The sequence below is a fragment of the Dromaius novaehollandiae genome, chromosome 11, assembly GCF_036370855.1.
Source record: "Dromaius novaehollandiae isolate bDroNov1 chromosome 11, bDroNov1.hap1, whole genome shotgun sequence".
Taxonomy (NCBI): Eukaryota; Metazoa; Chordata; class Aves; order Casuariiformes; family Dromaiidae; genus Dromaius; species Dromaius novaehollandiae.
In genome coordinates this window covers 5,416,054-5,435,362 of record NC_088108.1, presented here as the reverse complement: position 1 = coordinate 5,435,362, position 19,309 = coordinate 5,416,054, and the positions used below count along the sequence as shown (strand labels likewise).

At 41.7% G+C, this 19,309-nt stretch overlaps 1 long non-coding RNA gene across 3 annotated transcripts in view; it reads left to right on the top strand.

The window, feature by feature from the left end:
* The first annotated feature begins 3,379 nt into the window (after window positions 1–3,379).
* Window positions 3,380–19,309, top strand: part of LOC135329535 (uncharacterized) — a 34,197-nt gene continuing 18,267 nt past the window's right edge. Inside the window, exons 1-5 of one of the 3 annotated variants that reach the window (XR_010390997.1) lie at window positions 3,380–3,468; window positions 5,277–5,545; window positions 7,377–7,496; window positions 12,172–12,397; window positions 12,760–12,893. This is a non-coding gene — a long non-coding RNA (uncharacterized LOC135329535). Of the gene's footprint in view, window positions 3,469–5,276; window positions 5,546–7,376; window positions 7,497–12,171; window positions 12,398–12,732; window positions 12,894–19,309 lie in introns of all 3 variants that reach the window. The other 2 variants (XR_010390998.1, XR_010390999.1) reach the window with 2 other exon arrangements.

The window sequence follows — 19,309 nt, the reverse complement described above, 5'->3', positions numbered from 1 at the left end:
TATTCTTGTTTTCCAGGACGAAAGGCCCTGGTTTGCTTATGTTTTCCCTGTGCTAAGGCTGTCCAGCATCTCTCACGCAGCTTGGTACAATGTTGTTCTTGCCCTTTCTGTAGCTTTATCTTTCCACAGTTACTGGAACCGTGCTCAGTATTGAAGAGATGGGCATACTGTGGATTTGCACAGAGGGATAATGACATTTTCTGCCTTATTCTCATTCCTCTCCTAAAAATTCCTGGTGGGATATTTTCTCCCGGCTGCTGAACCTGTGTTGATCTTCTCAGAGAACTATCCACATCTCTAAGATTTCCTTCCTGAGTGGTAATAGCTGATTTAAAGTACAGTGAGGATGGCTTTTCCCTCATACATTATTTTTCATCAACTTTGAATTAAATTTACCCTTTTAACACACGCTCTCAGAATAAATTTTAGATTAGTTTCTGGGAATGACACTGTAACACCAGCAACCTATCTACAGCATTTCCAGGTCATCTGTGGGATATAGAACAGCAGTGGTCACATCACAAACCCCATTTAGACTCCATTGGGATGCCCCCTACGTCACTTGTGTTGGACAGCTATTTCTCTTGGTTATTAACTTTTCAGGGATTATTATGTCACTTTTTCTGTCTTTCATTCTTCCTAGAGCAAAGCTCATTTATGAGCTGGGTTTCCTACGATAGTTAATAGCCTGGCAGTTTCCCACGTGGTACCTGTGGGGATTGTCAGTTAATCCTCATACCAGTTTGTTATTTTCACCTGTGCTGCTGCCTCCGATTCATTCTCCCTGCAAAAGGGCTCTAGTTTTCTGTATTAAACATAGATACAACGATTCATTGAGGTTTCCTGCTATCATCTGATCACCTGAGAGCATTTTTTTAAATACCTCAGTCAACTCTTGGTGCTGTGAACTGCTGAGGCTGAGGCACAGATTTACACATTGGAACAGAGTTCTGCGTTTTTGTGTGGTCAGGTTGCTCTGGGAATTTTGGCCCAGTAGTTGAACTTCTCTGTGTCTCTCTTTCTCTTCGAGGATAATGATACTTTTTCTCTCACTGGAGAACTAAAACTGAAATGTGTTAGTGTGTGAGGTGGAGTTAGAAAGTTTGAGCTGGAAGTTATTCTGGAAATGGATGGATGGATAGTATTATTACTGGACAACCTAAAATAAAGAACAGAGGAATGGAAAAGGGGGGGAAAAAAGAAAAGACTATTCCTAATTATGCTTAAAGATCACAGTTGTGGTGTTTGTGATGACCCTGAAGCTTTTCAGCTTAACTCTGCTAATGGTTCATGCAAGTAACATTACTCAAGTTCATTTGTATAGTACTGGGCTATATGTTTATGAGGGGACACACACTAAAAAGATGTTTAAAAATATAAATATCCTGATTTGCTAATTGTTCAGTAATTATTCTTTTCTGTATATAAATTCTCTATACCTTACTGTGTTTGTTGTTTCCTGTAATGAATTGGTTATTTAAAATAAAATATTATGCTCATGTTGTCAAAAAAGCAGCCAGGTGCTTTGCAAGCTTGAGTAGGTAAATGATAAATTATATGAGACTCCCAGGATCAAGCAATCAACTACCCCACAAATCATATTGACTCATGATTTTATCTCTGTGAAGAAAGGAATTAACTGGTTATATAAACCCATCTGAAGGCATTTTTTTGATGAGTTCTACAAGCAGCCAAAGGACAGGATGGAGATATTCAGTAGAGAGCCCAGTCTTGTTTGTATCTCATTGACTCCCACTGAAGTGTGCATTAACCTCCTTCAGGATGAGATATGTTTATTTTCAGGATGGTTACTTGAGCTTTTTCATAACATGAGTTTAGTTAAGATTTGTCATGAGAAATTAGGAGTTAATAGGATCCAGTTTCTGTAGCATTGATCTCAAATGAATGCAGTATATAGTAATTACAGTTCACGTAGATTGAGTGTTATGTGAGATCTCAAAATGTTTATTTTACAGCATCCTTTGCTATGTTTGGTATTGCATTGCTGTAGCCTTTCTGCAGATGGGAACATGTAGGAATGCAAAAAGTAGGTGATTTGTTCAAGGACGTGAGAATATGTCTTCAGTTAACTGACATCTTACTAGCACTTGTGTTTGTTAGCTTTGCCTTGGTCTGAGTAGTTATCCGGATTGTGCTGCTTATGAACTGCTAGCAATCCTCGAGGCCGTGTCCCGCAAGAAAGTTGTCCTAAGGATGTGTAGGGCCCTGAGCAACAAGCGTGAGCAATCTGTGGATGCGCGGCCGGCCAGAATGCTGTGACCACTGCAGCGCATGTCCAGCCAGAGCAGCCAGCTGGCTGCAAAGCCTTTCTCGGACTGGGGGTCCTGTAAGTCAGAGACAACTCCATCATGTGCCTTTTTGTGGTGTGCCTCCCTGGTGCTTCTGTCTCAGTTAATTGTGATAGCATTCATCTGTCCTAAGTGCAGGAGCGGGGAGAGGCACAAAGGCTTAGTCTGCGTCCTTTCTGACCAGTGGGTCCAGCAGCAGCCCACGTGAAAGCCTTGCTTTGGCGTTGAGACCTGGTGGTTCTGGCCCTGGGTGCTATAGCTTGGTTTGCAGCATCACCAGCCTCCGAGCTTTGCCTGTGGATGGGAAGCAGAATTCAGGAAAACACCAAGAGCCAGCGCTGACTGCAGTGAGGACAGAAACACAGAGCTGAGCACAGCCGAGACTAGACCTTGCAAGTCCAGATTCTCAGACTCTGCTTAATAGCACAGGGTATTTATGACCTTGATAGAATTAGGGAAGAAAGGAGAGGAGCATCTTCTCACACAGTAGCCTAGAAGTGTTGGGAAATCCTTTTGCTGAGGTTTTCTAAAAGTTTAGAAACTTATTATATATCTTCCTCAGCGATAAATGTGTCAGAATGTGAAAATTAAAATACCCTTCTCAGAAACTGGGAGGCATCAGTGTGTTAAATGCTATGACGCTCTTGCTGATAGTGGGGCTATTCTTTATTTTAGCCTCAGTCTGGTTCTTCCATTAGAGAAAAGATAATCAAAAGCAAAAATGAAAGTAAAAAATAACATTTCTACAGCTTTCTTTGCAAATAAACAGAACCCTTAAGTCCAGGCTGGATAAGAACACAGTGGCTACCAACTGGAGTAACTCAGCTTAGGCTTGATAGAAGGAAATGATAGGTCTCAAGTATATGCTACCTCACAGGAAGATTGTAATGAAATCCAGCCAGCTTCAAGGGAAAAACAAAGCCTATTGATTTTATTCCAAGGGAAGAAAGAGAAACAGAACAGATGCACGGAGTCTTCTGTCCACTTATTGCAGTCTGCAGTCACGACTCAGACACAGATAATGGCTCAGCCTTCTTTTCTTCTTGTGCTTCCTTCTGTAGAAATGCCCTGGCTTAGACACCAAAAAGATTCAATTTGGGGTAGTAGAGAGAAGGGGGAACAAGGACCTCACACAAGAACTGACCTAAACGCCGAGGAGGTTTGTATAATCTAATTTACAATAAAATGGTATTTACCATGTTATCAGACAAAGCTTAGCAGTGTTAAGTTAAACAGCATATAATGTGATTAGTGGGGGAGTCATGCCCATGATGTCATACATATTCTCTGAACTCTTGCAATGGGCAGATAATGTCTGAGGCATTTATTCTCTTGTGACACATTAAAAAAAAAAGCTCCGTAAAGGTTTGCGGGGGGATGTGTGCACGCTCGACAAGGTGCACGCACCCGCACCCCGAGCCGCAGCAGAGCAGCCAGCTCCGCAGCCAGCCTCTCCGCCCGGACCCGCGGTCGCGCCTGTTAGCGCAGTGCGGTGCGGTGGTTAAAACAGGCCTTCGGGAATCGCTGCGAAGCTGCGAGTTCTGTTCTCGACGCTGCCACAGGCTTGGGTTTTGACCGCTGAATCTTTCTTTGCCTCTGGTTACTCCATTTTTAACGGTGAGAATGAGGAGAGGTCGTCCGCCGCGTCTGCAGCATGCGCTGCGCGAGGAGCTGTGTGCTGATGGAAACCACTGGCATCTGCTCATTATGCAGAACAAATACAGCTAGACCACAAAGAGCTTTGCTGTAGATAAGAGCAAGCAACTTCACAGTTAGTAATGGCCCATTCATAGGAAATTAAATCTTTATCTTTCTGTCTCTCTGAGGCATGTAAAATGGTAGTAAGAATTTTGGCTAGACTAATTAATCTGGTAAGCAATCCAAATCACAGTTATAGGTTGACATCAAAGACAATCTAGCCCGTTTTTATTTTAAAACGTATCTTAGTTTAAAAGAGCTCTTGGTAAAGGTGTCTGAATCAGGCAAAGCTCCCCTTAAACTTTAAAATTATTGTTCTGTGTGTGAAAGGCCAGATTCTGGAGTAATTCCATTGGAGGGAAGTATTTTACTCCCCATTTCCACCGGAGACAATGAGCTCAGAATCCAGTCCACATTACTCGATGCATAGTGGGGTTTAATATAAGCACAAAGATCGCATAAACCTTCTTTCTGTCATGGTGTGAAGGCAGTATAAATTGTTTAACTCTAGTGTGGAGATGAACTAGATAGTATTCCTGTTTCAAGTGATGCATAGAATGAATATGGGCTACACTTAAATTCAGATGGGAGTTGCAGATGTGGAGAATGAGATGGGGCCCACAGACAGAGCTGAAAATGCTTGAAGAAAAGCGACGGGCAGGAAGGAACAAGTGCGATTGGAAACCATGGCTCGTGCAGTGTCAGCTCTGTGTTGCGTGTCAAAATCGACAGCACCGCTGGTGTGGTATGCATCTTTTATCACAACAAACAGTCCTTTGTCTTGGCTGCAACACTGGTGTATGTTTATGGCATTAGCATGGGTTTGGTGAGAAATGCGTACGTTGATTTTATTTGACTGCAGAGGGATGCCATCAGGAATAAATCTCTGCTGTTCAGAAAGGGGAAGCCAAACTTTTGTCTCTGTGGCTGATGAATCAGGAGCAAGGGCCAAGTGCAATATGCACCGAACGCAGTGGAGCACTGGCCAGTTTGATCAGACATGTGGGATGCACTAATAACAGCCGCGAACGAAAGCGAAGCCTGCAGGTAGTCACCTTCTAAATAATCAAGGCTGACAGTTTTACTACAGTAGCACAGTTTAACACTTTGTAGGTATGTGCTACGTCATAGGTGCTGCTTATATTAAATAGTCTTGGAGCATTACACAGCTTATTTAGAGGAGAATTTTTATTTCAGGCATTTTTACATTTGTTAATGTTTTTTTCCACTCGTTACAGTCATTACAAATGGAATATCTTATTGTTGCAGACAGTACTGCCAGTGGATGACTCTGAATGATGTACCAGAAAGACATTTTAAATGACCTACAGTAAACTCGCGAAGGACTGGGCATCCCAGACATATTCTCCAACGCAGAACATTTCCAGGAATGAGTGTTTCTGACACCCGTTATTAGAACCATGTACAAATAGTTATCTGATAGCTGGGCAAGCAGAGAAGCTGTGTGAGGACTGACTGCACTCAGTACCGTGAGTCCCGAGAGCTGGACCGTGTTGTGGACATGCTCCATCATCGTGGTGAGACATCCTGTCCTGTGCCTCAGTTTACCCATCTGCAAAAGGGTGGGGAGCGATGCTTGCATAGCATCTGGCCTAGTGTTTTGAGATGGCTAATGGCAGATGCTAATTAAGGACATAGACAGTCCTTAAAGTAAAAAAGCTTAACAAACTGGAGCCTGAATATCTCAATGAACAAAATGCCTTGCTCCCAGCTCTCACAGGAAGCAAGTTAATTGGTAGGCCAATAACTATAATGAGGCAGAACCTGGGGTTTTGCATGTGTATAGTGAGATCCTCCCCTTGGGGCCAAACTCCTGTTCCACATTATGAAAGCAGTAAAAGGTCCCCTCAGCAGGTGCTGCATAAAGGCAATGCAGCTTTGCCTTTGCAGTGCTGGAATTGCCGAGCTATTGCTTTCCTGAGTCTCCAAATGAATTCCCCAACCCAATGCGGAACAGCTGTGTGATAGATACAGCCTTGAGAAAGGGGGTGGCAAAAGAACACAGCAAATGGGGATTTAATCAAATAGCACAGAGCTGCAAAATAACATCAGCATGTTTTTACTCAGCTTTCCCTTGGGTAAGACAGACCCTTTAGTAAGGTGGTTTAGAGAAGGGAGAGGTAATGTGCGATCATATGCTATTTAGGGCCACATTGTTTAGTTGGAGGAAGTAAATAGCCCTGACTGGGTTCATTAATGCAATGAATAACAGTATCGTTTACCTAGAATGATGCCTGAGAACTTTACATCCTGAAAAAAAGAGTTTTCTTTTTTTTTTTTTAACTGCCTATGCAGTGCTACTGCCTCTGCAGGGTTAATAAAGGAATGCTTTACCAAAGCACCTAGATTTTAGCCATTCAAGCCAGGAAGTGAATTAGAAGCTGCAATGGTGTGGGACAGGTCTGAGAGGGTGGAAGCAATTTTCAAGTAGAATTTAATTAGGGCAGGGAAGCGTTTCTCTTCCTTCATGGGTGATTGTGGAAACGGTTGCTTTCTTCCTTATTGAAGCCTTCTGAGGCATAGTTGGCGCAAAAGATGCAACTCTCAAGTGTGACATAATTATAGGAAGGACCGCAAATGGTGAGAGCTATAATTTTATAGTTGCCCTTAAAACAGATGCTTTTAGCAATACTTTTATTCAGTACTTTTTGAAAGGGAAATTTATCAGATGTCAAGTCTATCTGTATGAGTTTCCTCAGTGTTTCTTCAGAGCTTTTTGGAGGTCCATCTACCTTGTCAAATACTGACTATGCCTGTTTGAGCTGAATGATTTCTTAGTTGTAAGTGTTATGTTTGAATATAAAACAGACAGGAAAAAAGATGAAATGAAGGAAAAGTTTGTGTTAAATACAATACAGCTAGCTAACTACCGTGGCAGGATAATCCCTTAGAAAAGTTGACACTGTTACAAAGCTATTTTTTTTTCTGCTTTCTATGTCATAAAATGTACTTGAAATCCTTTTGTGTGTGTGTGTGTGTACTTTACAAAGTGATCAGAAGCTAAACAGCAACATCTGTCAGAGAAGATAAATGACCCACCAGCAAATCATCTTAGTTAAAAGGAAGACAAAAATCTATGGAGTAGGGGAATGGGTTTTAAATTGGCTATTTCACTAAACTCTGCCTTAATGAAGGGCTAATCTTTGGGCTCCTGCAAAACAAATGAGAGCATCTAGTTAGACCGAACGGAAACCAGTCATTGAAAAGGCTTTTTCCTTATGAACCTAATTGAAAGCAAAATAATTCCTTTGGTGGCTGTCTTCGTTTAACAATATCTTTCCCTTTTCCTTATTTATATACAGTAAAATAAGGATGCTGTTAATTGCAAACATGTTTGCCTTTTTGCAGATTGACAACTGCGTACGCTTGGGTGAACCTGGCTGGAGCACTCGCAAATAAGGCGCAAAGATCTGCAGCACAAGTTCTTCAGAGCTTGTCTGAGAAGATCCTCATCTGGAAGGCAATCAGGTAACCTCCACATAAAAATCCTTTTCTGTGTATTGGGGCATATTGGGGCACTTGTGTGTGCAGAGTTAAGTGAAGTGTGGGCCACTGTGGAAATCAGCTAAATTTACACACACAAAAATCTGATCTTGGATTTTGAGGATATTTTATTCATTAAGTCAGCTTCTCTTCTTTTGACTCGTTCTTCTTTCCTTATAATAATGACAAAGGAAATTTCTTTTTCTGAAAACTTAAGGAATGGCAGAAAAAGCACTGGACACTTGATTGCTATAGAAGCAGGATTGTGCCTTTAAGGCAGAAGGAAGGAATGTGTCAGTCAGGGCCCTCTAAAACATGGACTTATCTTGATTATAGTATTAGCTTGGTAGTAGATGATGATCTCATCACTGTGGAAGATTACATGAAATATCAACTTGGCTGGCCTTAAAACAGCTCTATTCTCAGTTGCATTTTCAATTGCCGCAGCTGACATGGGGTTCTGTAATTAGGAGAGATGGCCATAAAGATGTTTTGCAAAATTTGGCCTATGTATGAGTTCAAGTAAACAAATTCAGGGATAGATTAAAAGCATGACTTGCTCTGATGTTTTCTCTTTGACTTTTTTTTATTTTAAGAATTTCAAGAGCAAGCAAAACTAACTCTCCAGGCCAAACTTGAACAGCCTTAAATTCAGAGTACTTACAATTTATATCAAAACCTGGGGAAGGAGATAACCTGTCTGATGAAAACTCACTGAGGCCAGTGTAGGCTATAACGTGATTTATTTTCTACCTGTAAGGAATGGTATGTTTAAAGAGACCGAGTGCATGAGACAGTTTTGAGCAGCAGATGTTCTGGGTGCTGTAATCATGGGGATGTGGAAACATTTGTTTTGGGAGCACATGATAAGCTGTGCTTGTGCCTTCAGCTGTATGTTTGCTCCTGAAGCCTAGAAGCCAGATGGTATCTTTCTTGAGCGAATGAACATTAGCTGTAATTTGTTCTTGGATATTTTGGGAGAATCTGGTTTGCTTTGAATTTATATCCTTCCAAGTACACTTCAGCACTGAAAATGGTGTTTCGAAAAGAACTACCTCAATTTTCTACTGTGAAATTAAGTCATAGACTAACTACACAAGACAGAAAGAGGTCCTATTGGTGCTGGAATTGTCAGTCTGGCAGACAAAAACTTACCTGGAAAGTAGTTATTAATGTTTTACATCATCATCATCTAAAACACTTCCTAAAATAAGGAAGAATAGAAAAAGTATTTCTCTGCTAACTCACATGGAGGCCTGGCATGTGCATTATGTATTTGTTTTCTCAAGCTTAAATTCAGAGATCACACCAATCCTGGCCCACAGGGGGGAATGATAAAAGATACTTGGGCAACAGTGGACAGAGTTTTCTCAGGCACTGACTCTAAGTGTGACCTCCTCAGAACCTGTCTTGTGTGGAGAAGGACATTTAGATTCCCTCAGCTCACATGGGGCGAGGGTAGAGGAAGTCCAGACGCATCCAGAAAGGTGTGGGTTCCTCTGCATCCCAGTTAATTTGAAGAAGGACCTCTCCACGTGCTGTCACACGTGTACTGGAGGAGGGCATAAGGGTCGCTGTCCCTAATACCCATCGTGCAATATTTGCCTATTCCCCTGTCACTTCTTCTTCCCTCAGACTCCACTACGTACTTATTACCCTAACCGTTTATCTCCCCCTTGCTCTAAACCTGGTTTCATTCCTCTTGATCCACTTTCCTACTCGGTGGCTTAATGTTCTCTCCTTCCGCCTGTGGTGTTTGCATGCATGAGCCTGCTCTCAAAAATAGTTTATGCTCCCACTGCATTTTCTGCTGTGCTCAGGAAAAAAAAAGCCCTTTGACAGAGGAAAATTCTAACAAGTGCTGTTGTTCCCTTCGACCCGTCTCCTTTCAGATTTCTGCCAAAGCTTGGACTCGCATCCTGACTGGGCATAGGGCAGGTTCAATAGCTACTGCACATCCCTTTGAACTACCCACCTCATGTGAACACTTTCAGGCTAGAAAGCCTCTCAGCTATTCACTCTGTGCATATACAGCGTAATCCATTTGGCTCCTGAACATTAGACTTTATGCCCAAACTCAGAGCCAAACTCTTTTTTTTTTTTAATGCTGTTTTCAGTTTGGCTTCTGCAGCGTGGTAGTAGGTGCCATGCGCTAAATGAAGTAAATGTCGAGTGATGGAGGCCATTTGGGCATGATTGGAGCCATGGTTTGATCCCTAGGTCTGTGCAAATAAAACTTCAGTAGACTCTGCCAAGCCTAAGGAAAAAACGTTTTATTTCTAGGGATATATCGCAGGAACTTACTGTTCAGATGACCCCGCATTTGGAACAGAGGCACTGCTCTGAATGGCAGCGTATTGTAGCAGATCTTAGGGCAGTTTGTGTAAACATACGGATTTTTCAAAAGCCTGGAAGAACTGATCTTTAAGCAGAAATGGGTTCTCAGCCTTACTATAGCAGAGGTCAGGTTCCATTGCATTTTTGTATTTCTCTCTGATTCTTTACCAGAAAACTCAGCAGAGGATCTGAATTTAGATGTTATCTGAAGACTGAATAGGGAAGACAGTGGACTTTCTCTGCTGTAAAGAGCAAAACTTAGGCTTAGAAGGAATGAGTCATGGGCTTTCTGTTTTATAGGCAATGAACTGACCTGAAAGATGGAGCTGTACTCTTTTCTAACTCACCCTTGTATAAGGTGCACAACAGGCAGGCTCTAGTTAATAGAATTAAAGTTATAAAGAAAAAAGTGTGTAATGAAACAAGGTAGGATGCAGTCCTGAATCTCTGTTTTTCCAGATAATCCTGGAAAGGAGTGGGAAAAAAGACAAACCACGAAGAAAAGAAAAAAATTAATGCCGAGCTTTCCAATAGCGTGCAGCGGGCGTTGGCTCAGAACCATGGTTCCTTTGACTTGTCTTTTAATGTTCTGAAATTTCCGTCTATGCTGTTCTCAGTAAAGATGCCTATGAGTATTGGGAGCCTGAAGCTAAGAGAAGTTCTCTCTGCTGCAAACTGCGGTGGCTATCGTGAGGCACAATGACAGGTGTGAGATTGTGATGAAGCACTTAACTCCCCTGCAGCTCTGCAAAGTCTGACAGCTTTTTGGGATGAAATAGAGTTGTGCATTAAGGACCTCAAATTCTTTCCAAGGAATCTCACAGATAGTTGAGAGTGAAGACATTGAGTCATTTCTTGGGAGAGGATTTTGTTTTTATATCCTCAATGCAGGGTGTTGCCATAATATTAATCATTATTATGGATAGAAACAAATATATTCAGGCTGCAGTTTTGACCCAATCTGTTTTTCTGATTTTCTGCATTGGTATTTGCTAGTGTGAATTGTATTTCATGTTTTTTTTTTCTTTTTCTCTCAGTAACAGTATTTATAATTATGCCAAGTGGGAACAACAGGAAACAGCATGACCCAACTGTACAAGCAAGCCAGTTTTCTGAATTTTTGAATTATAAAGGAAAGTGTTTTTTTCTAAATAATCTGGTGTTAATGTAACTTCAACAACTTAAAATATGAATGCTATCCCACACTGCAGATAGAACAGGCCTTCTACACAAAGAAGGCCATTTGTTCCCTCTACTCTACCTTCATCGTGGAATTGTGATCTCTGAGAGTTCAGTCTAGATGAAAACACATATACTGCCCCAGGTTATTTCTTTTAGAATTTGAATTTTCTTAAGCTTTAGAAATACAAGTTAGTCCTCAAGAGCTTGGGGGCCAAATTGTATTTGAATATGTGGTTAACATGCATTAAACTTCATTTTCCTCCCATGTTATCTCCTGTCAGATCTCTTCTGTGTTCTCTTTCCTGCCAGCCTGTCTCGTAGGCTGTTGTTCTCCCACTCCTATCTCAATGCCAATCCCTTTTTTCACTCTACTTTCCTAAGCTATCCCTTCTCTTGTTCAGAAACCTTCTTAAAGCTCACATCTTCAGCCACATTCAGAAGCAATAAGCTCCAGTAAGCTAAAATAACACATCCATTTCTCCCTCTGGTCTTTCTCATCTGTCTTATTCTCTGTCTTGGTTTTTACACTGCCAACGTTTTGGGTCTGGCATTATCTACGTGTTGTTTGCTGCACAGAACCTCACTGCTTTACATGTAGTAACCTCTAAGTATTGGCATGTTCTTAGTGATCAGTACTTTGTATTTATCAAGCAAGATGTGTTGAGGGATGCAGTGTTTAGGTCTGAATTGGATCTAGGATAATGTTTTAAGGCTCAGGACTGAAATGGAGGTGTGCTTGAGATTTGACAGAATTATGCTCACCAACAAGATTTTGGCCCTGAAATAGAAGGTCAATGTTTGGCCAGTCGCCCCACCACTTGGGATTAATGGAGTTATTCCAGGTTGTTATCAGCTTTACTGGACTTTTAGTCCTTTTACAGTGTCAAATATAGGAGGAAGAGGCTTTTTAATTCTAGTTTGGAAACAATTAGTTTTTGGGAAATTTGGGGAGAACATGAAAAGGAAGAATATACTTCCTACAATACATCTCTCCCAGCTCTGAAACTTCTGTCTGTATTGCCCTAGAATGATTTAGAGGCTTCAGTTTCTGGCTCTGAGCTCCAGATACTTCAGGTGCTTTTTACCTTCTCCCTCACCTTTAAGTAAAATGATACGACATTTTCCCATCATATCTCCACAGTTTGCCTGCTTTCTTCGACTGTTTCCTTCTAGCTAACTTGCCACCAAAATGAAGTTAGACCTACAAAGGAGACATTAAATCAGAAATGTCTCTACACTGATAGCAAATGTCTGCAATAAGGCTAATGAGCCACAAGACCTGATTTTTCACCTATCCTGGTGTTATGCTGATGTCATTTAATTGATTTCAATGGATTACTCTGGTCAACGTGGTGTCAGGCTCAGAGGTATAGTAAGTACTTGCATATTGCTTAACATCAAAGCATTACCTCTCAGTACAGACACCCTCCCTCATCCCTGGCAGAGAGAAAGTGCAACTTCCTCGTAATCTCTCCTGCTCCCTAAACCTAACAGTGTAAAAGGATTTTGATCAGACACTGTCAAATATGAGACCCGTCTCCAAAAAAAAAAAAAAAAAAAAAAAAAAAGTGAGTTGCTGAGGCCAGAAATATTCATCTAATTTTTTTTTTAATGATCCTGTAAGAGGTGGGGAAGGGTGTTTTCCCCCCCCCCCCCCCCTCCCACTGTGTGCTTGTGTTGCCAATTCTACCATGCATCCTAGGTGGACTGAACTGGAATTGCTTTGCAGCATCTCTGTCTGTTTGCGAAGAGTTGCTACTGCTATCTAAGCCCTGGGATAAGGAGCCGATCTCAGACCCTGTCTGTGCTGAACTGCTAAGAAGAGGAAGAGAAGAGGCAGAAGCCTCCGGCATTTATAGATTGGTAAGGATTATTGTGGGAGTGGGATCAGGGACCGAAGAGGACCTCAAATGTTGTTTTGGGACGAACAAAATGATGCGAGGAATACAGCATTGGTCGTGAAGATTTCAGAAATAGTCTGAATAGTGAAGCTCCTTGAAAACTGTGTCTACCTCCGTCCCTTAGTGCGTCAAGCCTGTGCGATGATCTGCAATGGCATCAGAGAATTAATTGTATGTAGCAAAAACTATAAGGATGGAGGCCTCACCTTTGCGGGAACTAAGTACAGAACGTCTTGCTAGAGAGTTAGCAGTAGAAGAGTCTTGTATGTGGACAAAGTATCAATAACTGCATAAAACTGCACACAGATTTGGAAGGTCTGGTCCTTTGCAGATAGAAAAGGCTTTGGTGGATGTAAGGGTTTGTCCTCATTGCTTCTTTCAGGAGTACAGGTACTACTTTTATTCTAAGGATGGCTTAGCACCCCTACTTGAGATGGTGACTGTTACTCATTTTGTGCTCTAAATACACCTGGACTTTAGCAGAAGTGTAGACAAAGTCATCTTCACATTGGAGAACTGTTAGTTTTTTAGGACCAAACTCCTGCAAGGTCTTTGCCTGTTTCTTGTAGTTCAAGCTTACATTGTAATTTTTTGTTTCTTAAAGTGGGGGGCGTGGGTGGGCTGAGTTTTGTGTAATTAAATCCTGAAGCATCTTGTTCTTCACTTTAGGGATAGAATTGTCCAGCAAATGTTATACTGGCCTAAGCGAATGTGCTTTTCTTGAGCTATTGAGACTGTCTTAATTTTTCATTAGCTTTTTCTTTTTCTAGTTTTCCTTTTTTTGGTCTCTGCTAATCAAATTAGAATTTAATACTTGCATCAAATTCTAAACTCTGATGTTCAAAGTGGATTTGTGATTGGACTGAAATAATTCATCCTGTCCATGCTGAAACCATCTAATCTACCTGCAGGTTGTATTCATGCCCTTTGTAGTGCAACATTTCTGTCACCCAAGCAAGAAAAATAGACCTTCACATGCTTGGCTGATCTGTGTAAGCCACCGTTTAGTGAATAGGCCCTTTGGTGTGTCATGTTTTTTTCTGCTTGTTTGATAAACTTGAGACCTAGTTACTTTGAAGATTGGGCATTATCTACCTGGTCTGGGAACAGTTCCATGAAAACTGAGATTGGATCTCTGGGCTGCTGACAAGCTAATTCTGGACATTATTGCGAGCCCCAAGGTCAGTGTGCCTTTCAACAGCAGAATAGAATTTCTCATGCATTCAGCTCTCCTCTTAAACAGGGCGCTCTCAGCCTGAGTTCCACTTTCTTAATGGTATGAGAGTTCAAGCTCATATACTGTAGAGAAGTTTAAAAAATATTGAGATAGGAAAGGAAGAAGACCTTACTTCAGACACTAGAGAGGTGATAAAGTGATAGTGGGGTTCTTTGCCCTGGTGAGCCTCCATCCATTCTCTTGGTTGGGAAAAAAACAAAAAAAAAACCCCAAATTCTTGCTGTGTTATAGTAACCTTGGAGAGAAAGAACTGGTGAGCAGATGTTTACTGGGAGACAAATAGAAGGGGTTTCTTGGGTGATTTTTGTTTTGTTATTTACAGGCACCACCACGCCAAGCCCGTTCGTTGGCCGCTTCAGCAGGGAGGCGGAGGAGTGGAAAGGCTGAGGGTGCTGAGCACCGTTCCTCCGGGGCAGCCCCACGGTGTTGTGGTGAGGCCAGAGGTGAGGCTGGCAGGACCGGGTCGATCTGTGGGTCCTGCAGCTCTCGCAGGGCTCTGGGGAGCATCCGCTCCTAGAACTCATGCCTGGCAATTGCGTGCTGTTAGGGGACAGTGCTGCTATCAGAAAGGACTATTGGGTGGCTTCTGCTGTCCTCTCAAAACATGTTTCTCTCTTTCGTTATTGGCAATTAGTCTTGATTAAGCATCTAGACATAGAGTAGAACCGTGGCGCATGTTGACTTAATATACAGAAATCTCATTTTGCAAACAGAAAACCTTGGAAAGATGGTATCTCAATACAAATAATAAATCATAAGTAATATATTCTAGCTTCCAGTGTCAAATGGTTAATTCTGTTACCTGTGGACTGTCGTCTCTTGCTGTGATTTACCGATTCTTTATTACTGAGTTTCTGCAAAGAAGCTGTTGGGCTTCCTATCGCTTTTGAATCCGTAACAAGGCAGTCTCCTCGCAGAGTGTCGGAAGAGCCAGGCGTGCACCTCCTACCCTATGAGATCAGTGTCTCTCCGCAGGTGTTGGGTGGTGCCAGAAGAGAGGGCCCACCTCTTTCTGGGGAAGTCAGCCAGGAGTCCTGTTGCTTTCACACTACAATCTCCTGTGTGTCTCTCACCAACAAATAACCTCAAGGGTTTGAATACATTCACAGCTCGTTGGAACTGAGCAGAACAATAAAAAGACCAGCAGTTAGAAGCGCTTCAGTTTTCAAGTGATAGGGTAACAAACATAAACACAGTAACACTTAATGCAGGAAATTTAAGGGTATAGAGTCTCCAGTGTGTTAATTTCCAGGCAATGCAAACAGAGGCATGTGAGGAGAAAGAGAGGCTGTGTCCTGCAAACCTGGAGATGCATGTTCCAGTACACTTGAATATGTGCAAACTGTTATCTCTCCGTGCTTTAGTTACTCCAGGAAATGGGGAAAAATTGTAGTCAGATGAAATGTCATGTCAATTAAGTTTCTTTCTCATGAAAGATCCTTCCTCTTCGTCCACGCCCCGCAGCGTGTGCCATGTTTTGCGTGCTGTTTCTGAACCCTCTGACTTGCTGACCTCCTTTGGGCAAGTAAAGGTGTGATGTAACTTCCCGTGAGTCCCATCTGATACAACTTCCCTTTGATCCTGTCCACGCTGGTTTATGATGGCTGGAGGGGCTGCTGCAGAGCTCCCAAAGGTCAGTTTCTTCTCGGACAGTACCAGGACCGCTGTAGACCCAGACTGTCTGGAAAACCAGAACTCTCTCTGGAGGGAGTCTTGCTGCCTGTTGGAAGGTAGTGAAGAATGGCAGCTGTATTTAGACTTTAATAAAGGTCTTTTGAACAGTATTAGGTGTTTCTGGGATGTCTGTAATGATACATAGTATTAAAGCAGAGGTTAATGTTATTCCTACTACTATCAAGCAAGGGAGAAGATGCTCTTATTTTTAGTGAAGAGGTTATGGCTTTGGTTACTGCAGGAGTGTCCAGCTCCCTGTGCTGTGGGCTGCTTTAGGAATGCAGAGAGCCTGAAGAGCTGGTGTTTAGCTTAGGCCTGTGTGTTCAGGCTGACCTGGCTGAGACTGAGATTATTAGATACTGAAATCTCACCTTCAGATCCTGCACAATTTGAGTGAAAGGTATCAGAAAACTTACAGGAGTAAATTTCTCTTTTGCAAACAGCCTGTCATCTTGGGATGACATTTGTTAAGACTGAGCGCTCTGGTTTGGCTAGGCTAGAACCAGATCTGGGCTTCTTCTGGATCTAGGTCTGGATAAATTAAAAAGCAGAGAAGCATGATACCTGGTTTGGGGGATTTAAATCTCGACTGTTCGTCCCCCAATTTTGAAGAGGTTCAGATCTAAGGGTCAGATTTCAGGAAATTTTCGTTTAGGGAGTGACTGTTTAAAAAGTTGCAGGAGCCCTAGAAACTGGAGTCCTTTGTTCGCAAGCCATACGCAGTGCAGCAAACAGCAATAGCAGCAATCCGTTTCCCTGTGAATTGCAAACAAGCTTAACCCTGAGCTGGAAAGACCGTTCTCTGGAGAGGTGAAAGGAAATTCAATATCTGAGCTAAGTGTGTTCTGACTTCCTTGGAAGAAGGACTGCCAAGTGTACAAAGTTAGGCTGATTATGTGATGAGGACCCATCGTCCACCGAGGCCTCCGTGAGCCAATGACGTTCACGGAGGACTGCAAAATAAGCAGCCCCCCAGGGTGGGGGGGGCACGGAGGTGGGCAGTAGGCCCTTATTATTGCTATCCTTGCTATACTTCAATGCCTTGGAGAGCTTCAAGGTGAAGCTTTTGATGTCTCTTTTACAATGATCTGTTTCTTTACATATTTTGAAATATCTGGTTCCAATGGTACTAAAAATTTGCTGTGACTGAGAACTTTTCCAACGCAAAGTACTTGTTAAAATATAACACGTGTCCAGACCAGACTAGACCAGACTTGAATAAAGATTGTACTACTCTCCAAATTTTATTGAAAGTTTGGCAATTTTCTTGAGCTTACAATGTAACTTTCCATTTAAGTCTAATTATAGACTTAAAAGTAAAAAGTCTTTCCTGTTTTAAGAAGAATAATACTGACCTTTACTGAGTCCAGTCCCTATTTTTAAAGTCTGATATTCAGGGATGTGTTGCTTTTTGGCTTTTTTTTTTCTTTTCTTTTCAACAAGTGATTCGAGAAGGGAACGTCATCTTTTCCAACCCGTTTTCTGAGCAATGCCACTTCTGTTTGTCAGCCCGAGCTTCATCGCAGCCTGATAGATGTTTCTGCTGCACTATTTATGTTACCTGTCTTGTGCGCTGCGTTTCTGTCTCCCTTGGTATGGATTTTGTCTTTTCATTCTTACAGGATGCTATTTGGCCCTGGCCTACATCTGTCTTCCCCGGCTGGAGGTGGATGTCGCATGACACTACCTCTTCTGGAGCTTTCTTTTCGGTTTGAGGGAATTTTGCCGCAGGTAGCGTTTGCTACGTAAGCAGGTAGCATTTTCTGATAAAGCGAGGGAACTCCCTCTGTCTTCTCTTGATACTAACATTGTCTTGACAGTTGGGTGTTTGGTGTTTGAGACTGGAAATGTTGCTCTTTATGTATTTCTGATAGTCTTAATGCAGCTCTCTGTGGTGTCAATCCCTTTAACTCAGTGAAAGCTCTGGGCCCTTAGCACTGCTGAGGTCTAGGTTACTAACCCAAAGCAGTGTTTGAAAACATGCATCAACTATTCTTTGCCTAAGTTTAACCATTATTCAGCTGGGTATAATACTATCTAACCGTGTCATCAGGCAGAAGAACCTGTGGTTACAGCCTGTCCTTAGTATTTGTCAGTCCTTTGTTGAAAGACCGCAAGATTAAATGTGACTACTGTGGGGGAAATGGTGTGCATTGCTGCTTTTATTCATTACTCTTTCACATATTTTTCTAATGACTGCTTTTTGCTCCAGAGCTGACTCACTTAATTTGTTCAAGGAGATTACTCTCACTCAATCTGTGCTTTGTGGCATACAGGTGCAGTCCTGAGAAGTGATAAATGCCTGTGCTGAGCAGCTCCGCTATCTTCGGCGTCTTGCAGGCCTGGGCCTACAGTTTATTGCTGATAATCCAGATACGTTGCCCATTGAACCCCTTCTTGTAGGAGATACTCTGTGAAAAACTGCTTTCTTTGATTCTGAGGATCTTCACAAAATTCTTTCTGTTCAAGTTTATTATTTTAGGGTTTTCCACTATGAGTGAGATTTATACTGTGCAACTGTGCCAAATCAGGGCAAGGACTCACAGCCTTTAGTACCGAATATTTTCTATGAGGGCTTAAACACCAGCTAAATTTGTTCAAAACCAGCTATTTAAATCTTTCTGTAGCAAATACCAGGCAGATTTTTTCAAGGAAGGCTTGTGTATATGCTTTATTTTTTATTCATGTTTTCTTTGTCTTTCTCTCCCTTAAATATGAAAAGCCAGAAATTTTGTTCACACCATAGAGTTTTCTTTTTTTATCCATATATTCCTAATAGCTTTGGGGAAATTAATCAGAAGCAAAATCCTTGCTCCTATGTATAAGAGTTAGTAATTAGACTTACTCCTTCTGACATAATACAGCTAGACAGGTACTTTTTCATTTGGTAACCTTAGATTCAGATCCTGAAGCCATTATACTGGTCAATAAACTGCTTTCTTGTAATGCCATAAGGTCTTGCCATTACTGAAAGAAAAAAAAAAAAAAAGAGGAGGAGGGAAGCAGGTGAGGAGGACAGAAAAAGTGTGATATTTTTAGTTTTCTTAATTCATAAATACTGGTGTAAGACTTATCCAACATGAGTTACTTAAAATATTAGATGTTCCTTCTTTATTGCTTTTATAGATGGTCTAATTTTAGTTTGGAAATCCTTTATCCGAAAGGTAGCTATGACTTGGAGCAATTGAAATAGTTTCAGTGCTCTGCGTAGAGCTAACTTCTACAGAGCAATATGCAGTCTGATTTTCAGAACAAAGAGCATCAGATCAGCATTCAAATCCTGGAGCAATCTGAGGTTTAGTCATCATTTCTCATATCATTTTTCATATGCATACGTGTTATTTCGTAAAAGGCTGAACTAACACCATTAGAGACTGGTGTCATCCCTTTATTCACGGGCTGTTTTTATGATTTATTTTTTGTATTATGGTGGTGCTCAGAGGCCACGTTCCCATGCTGGACACTGT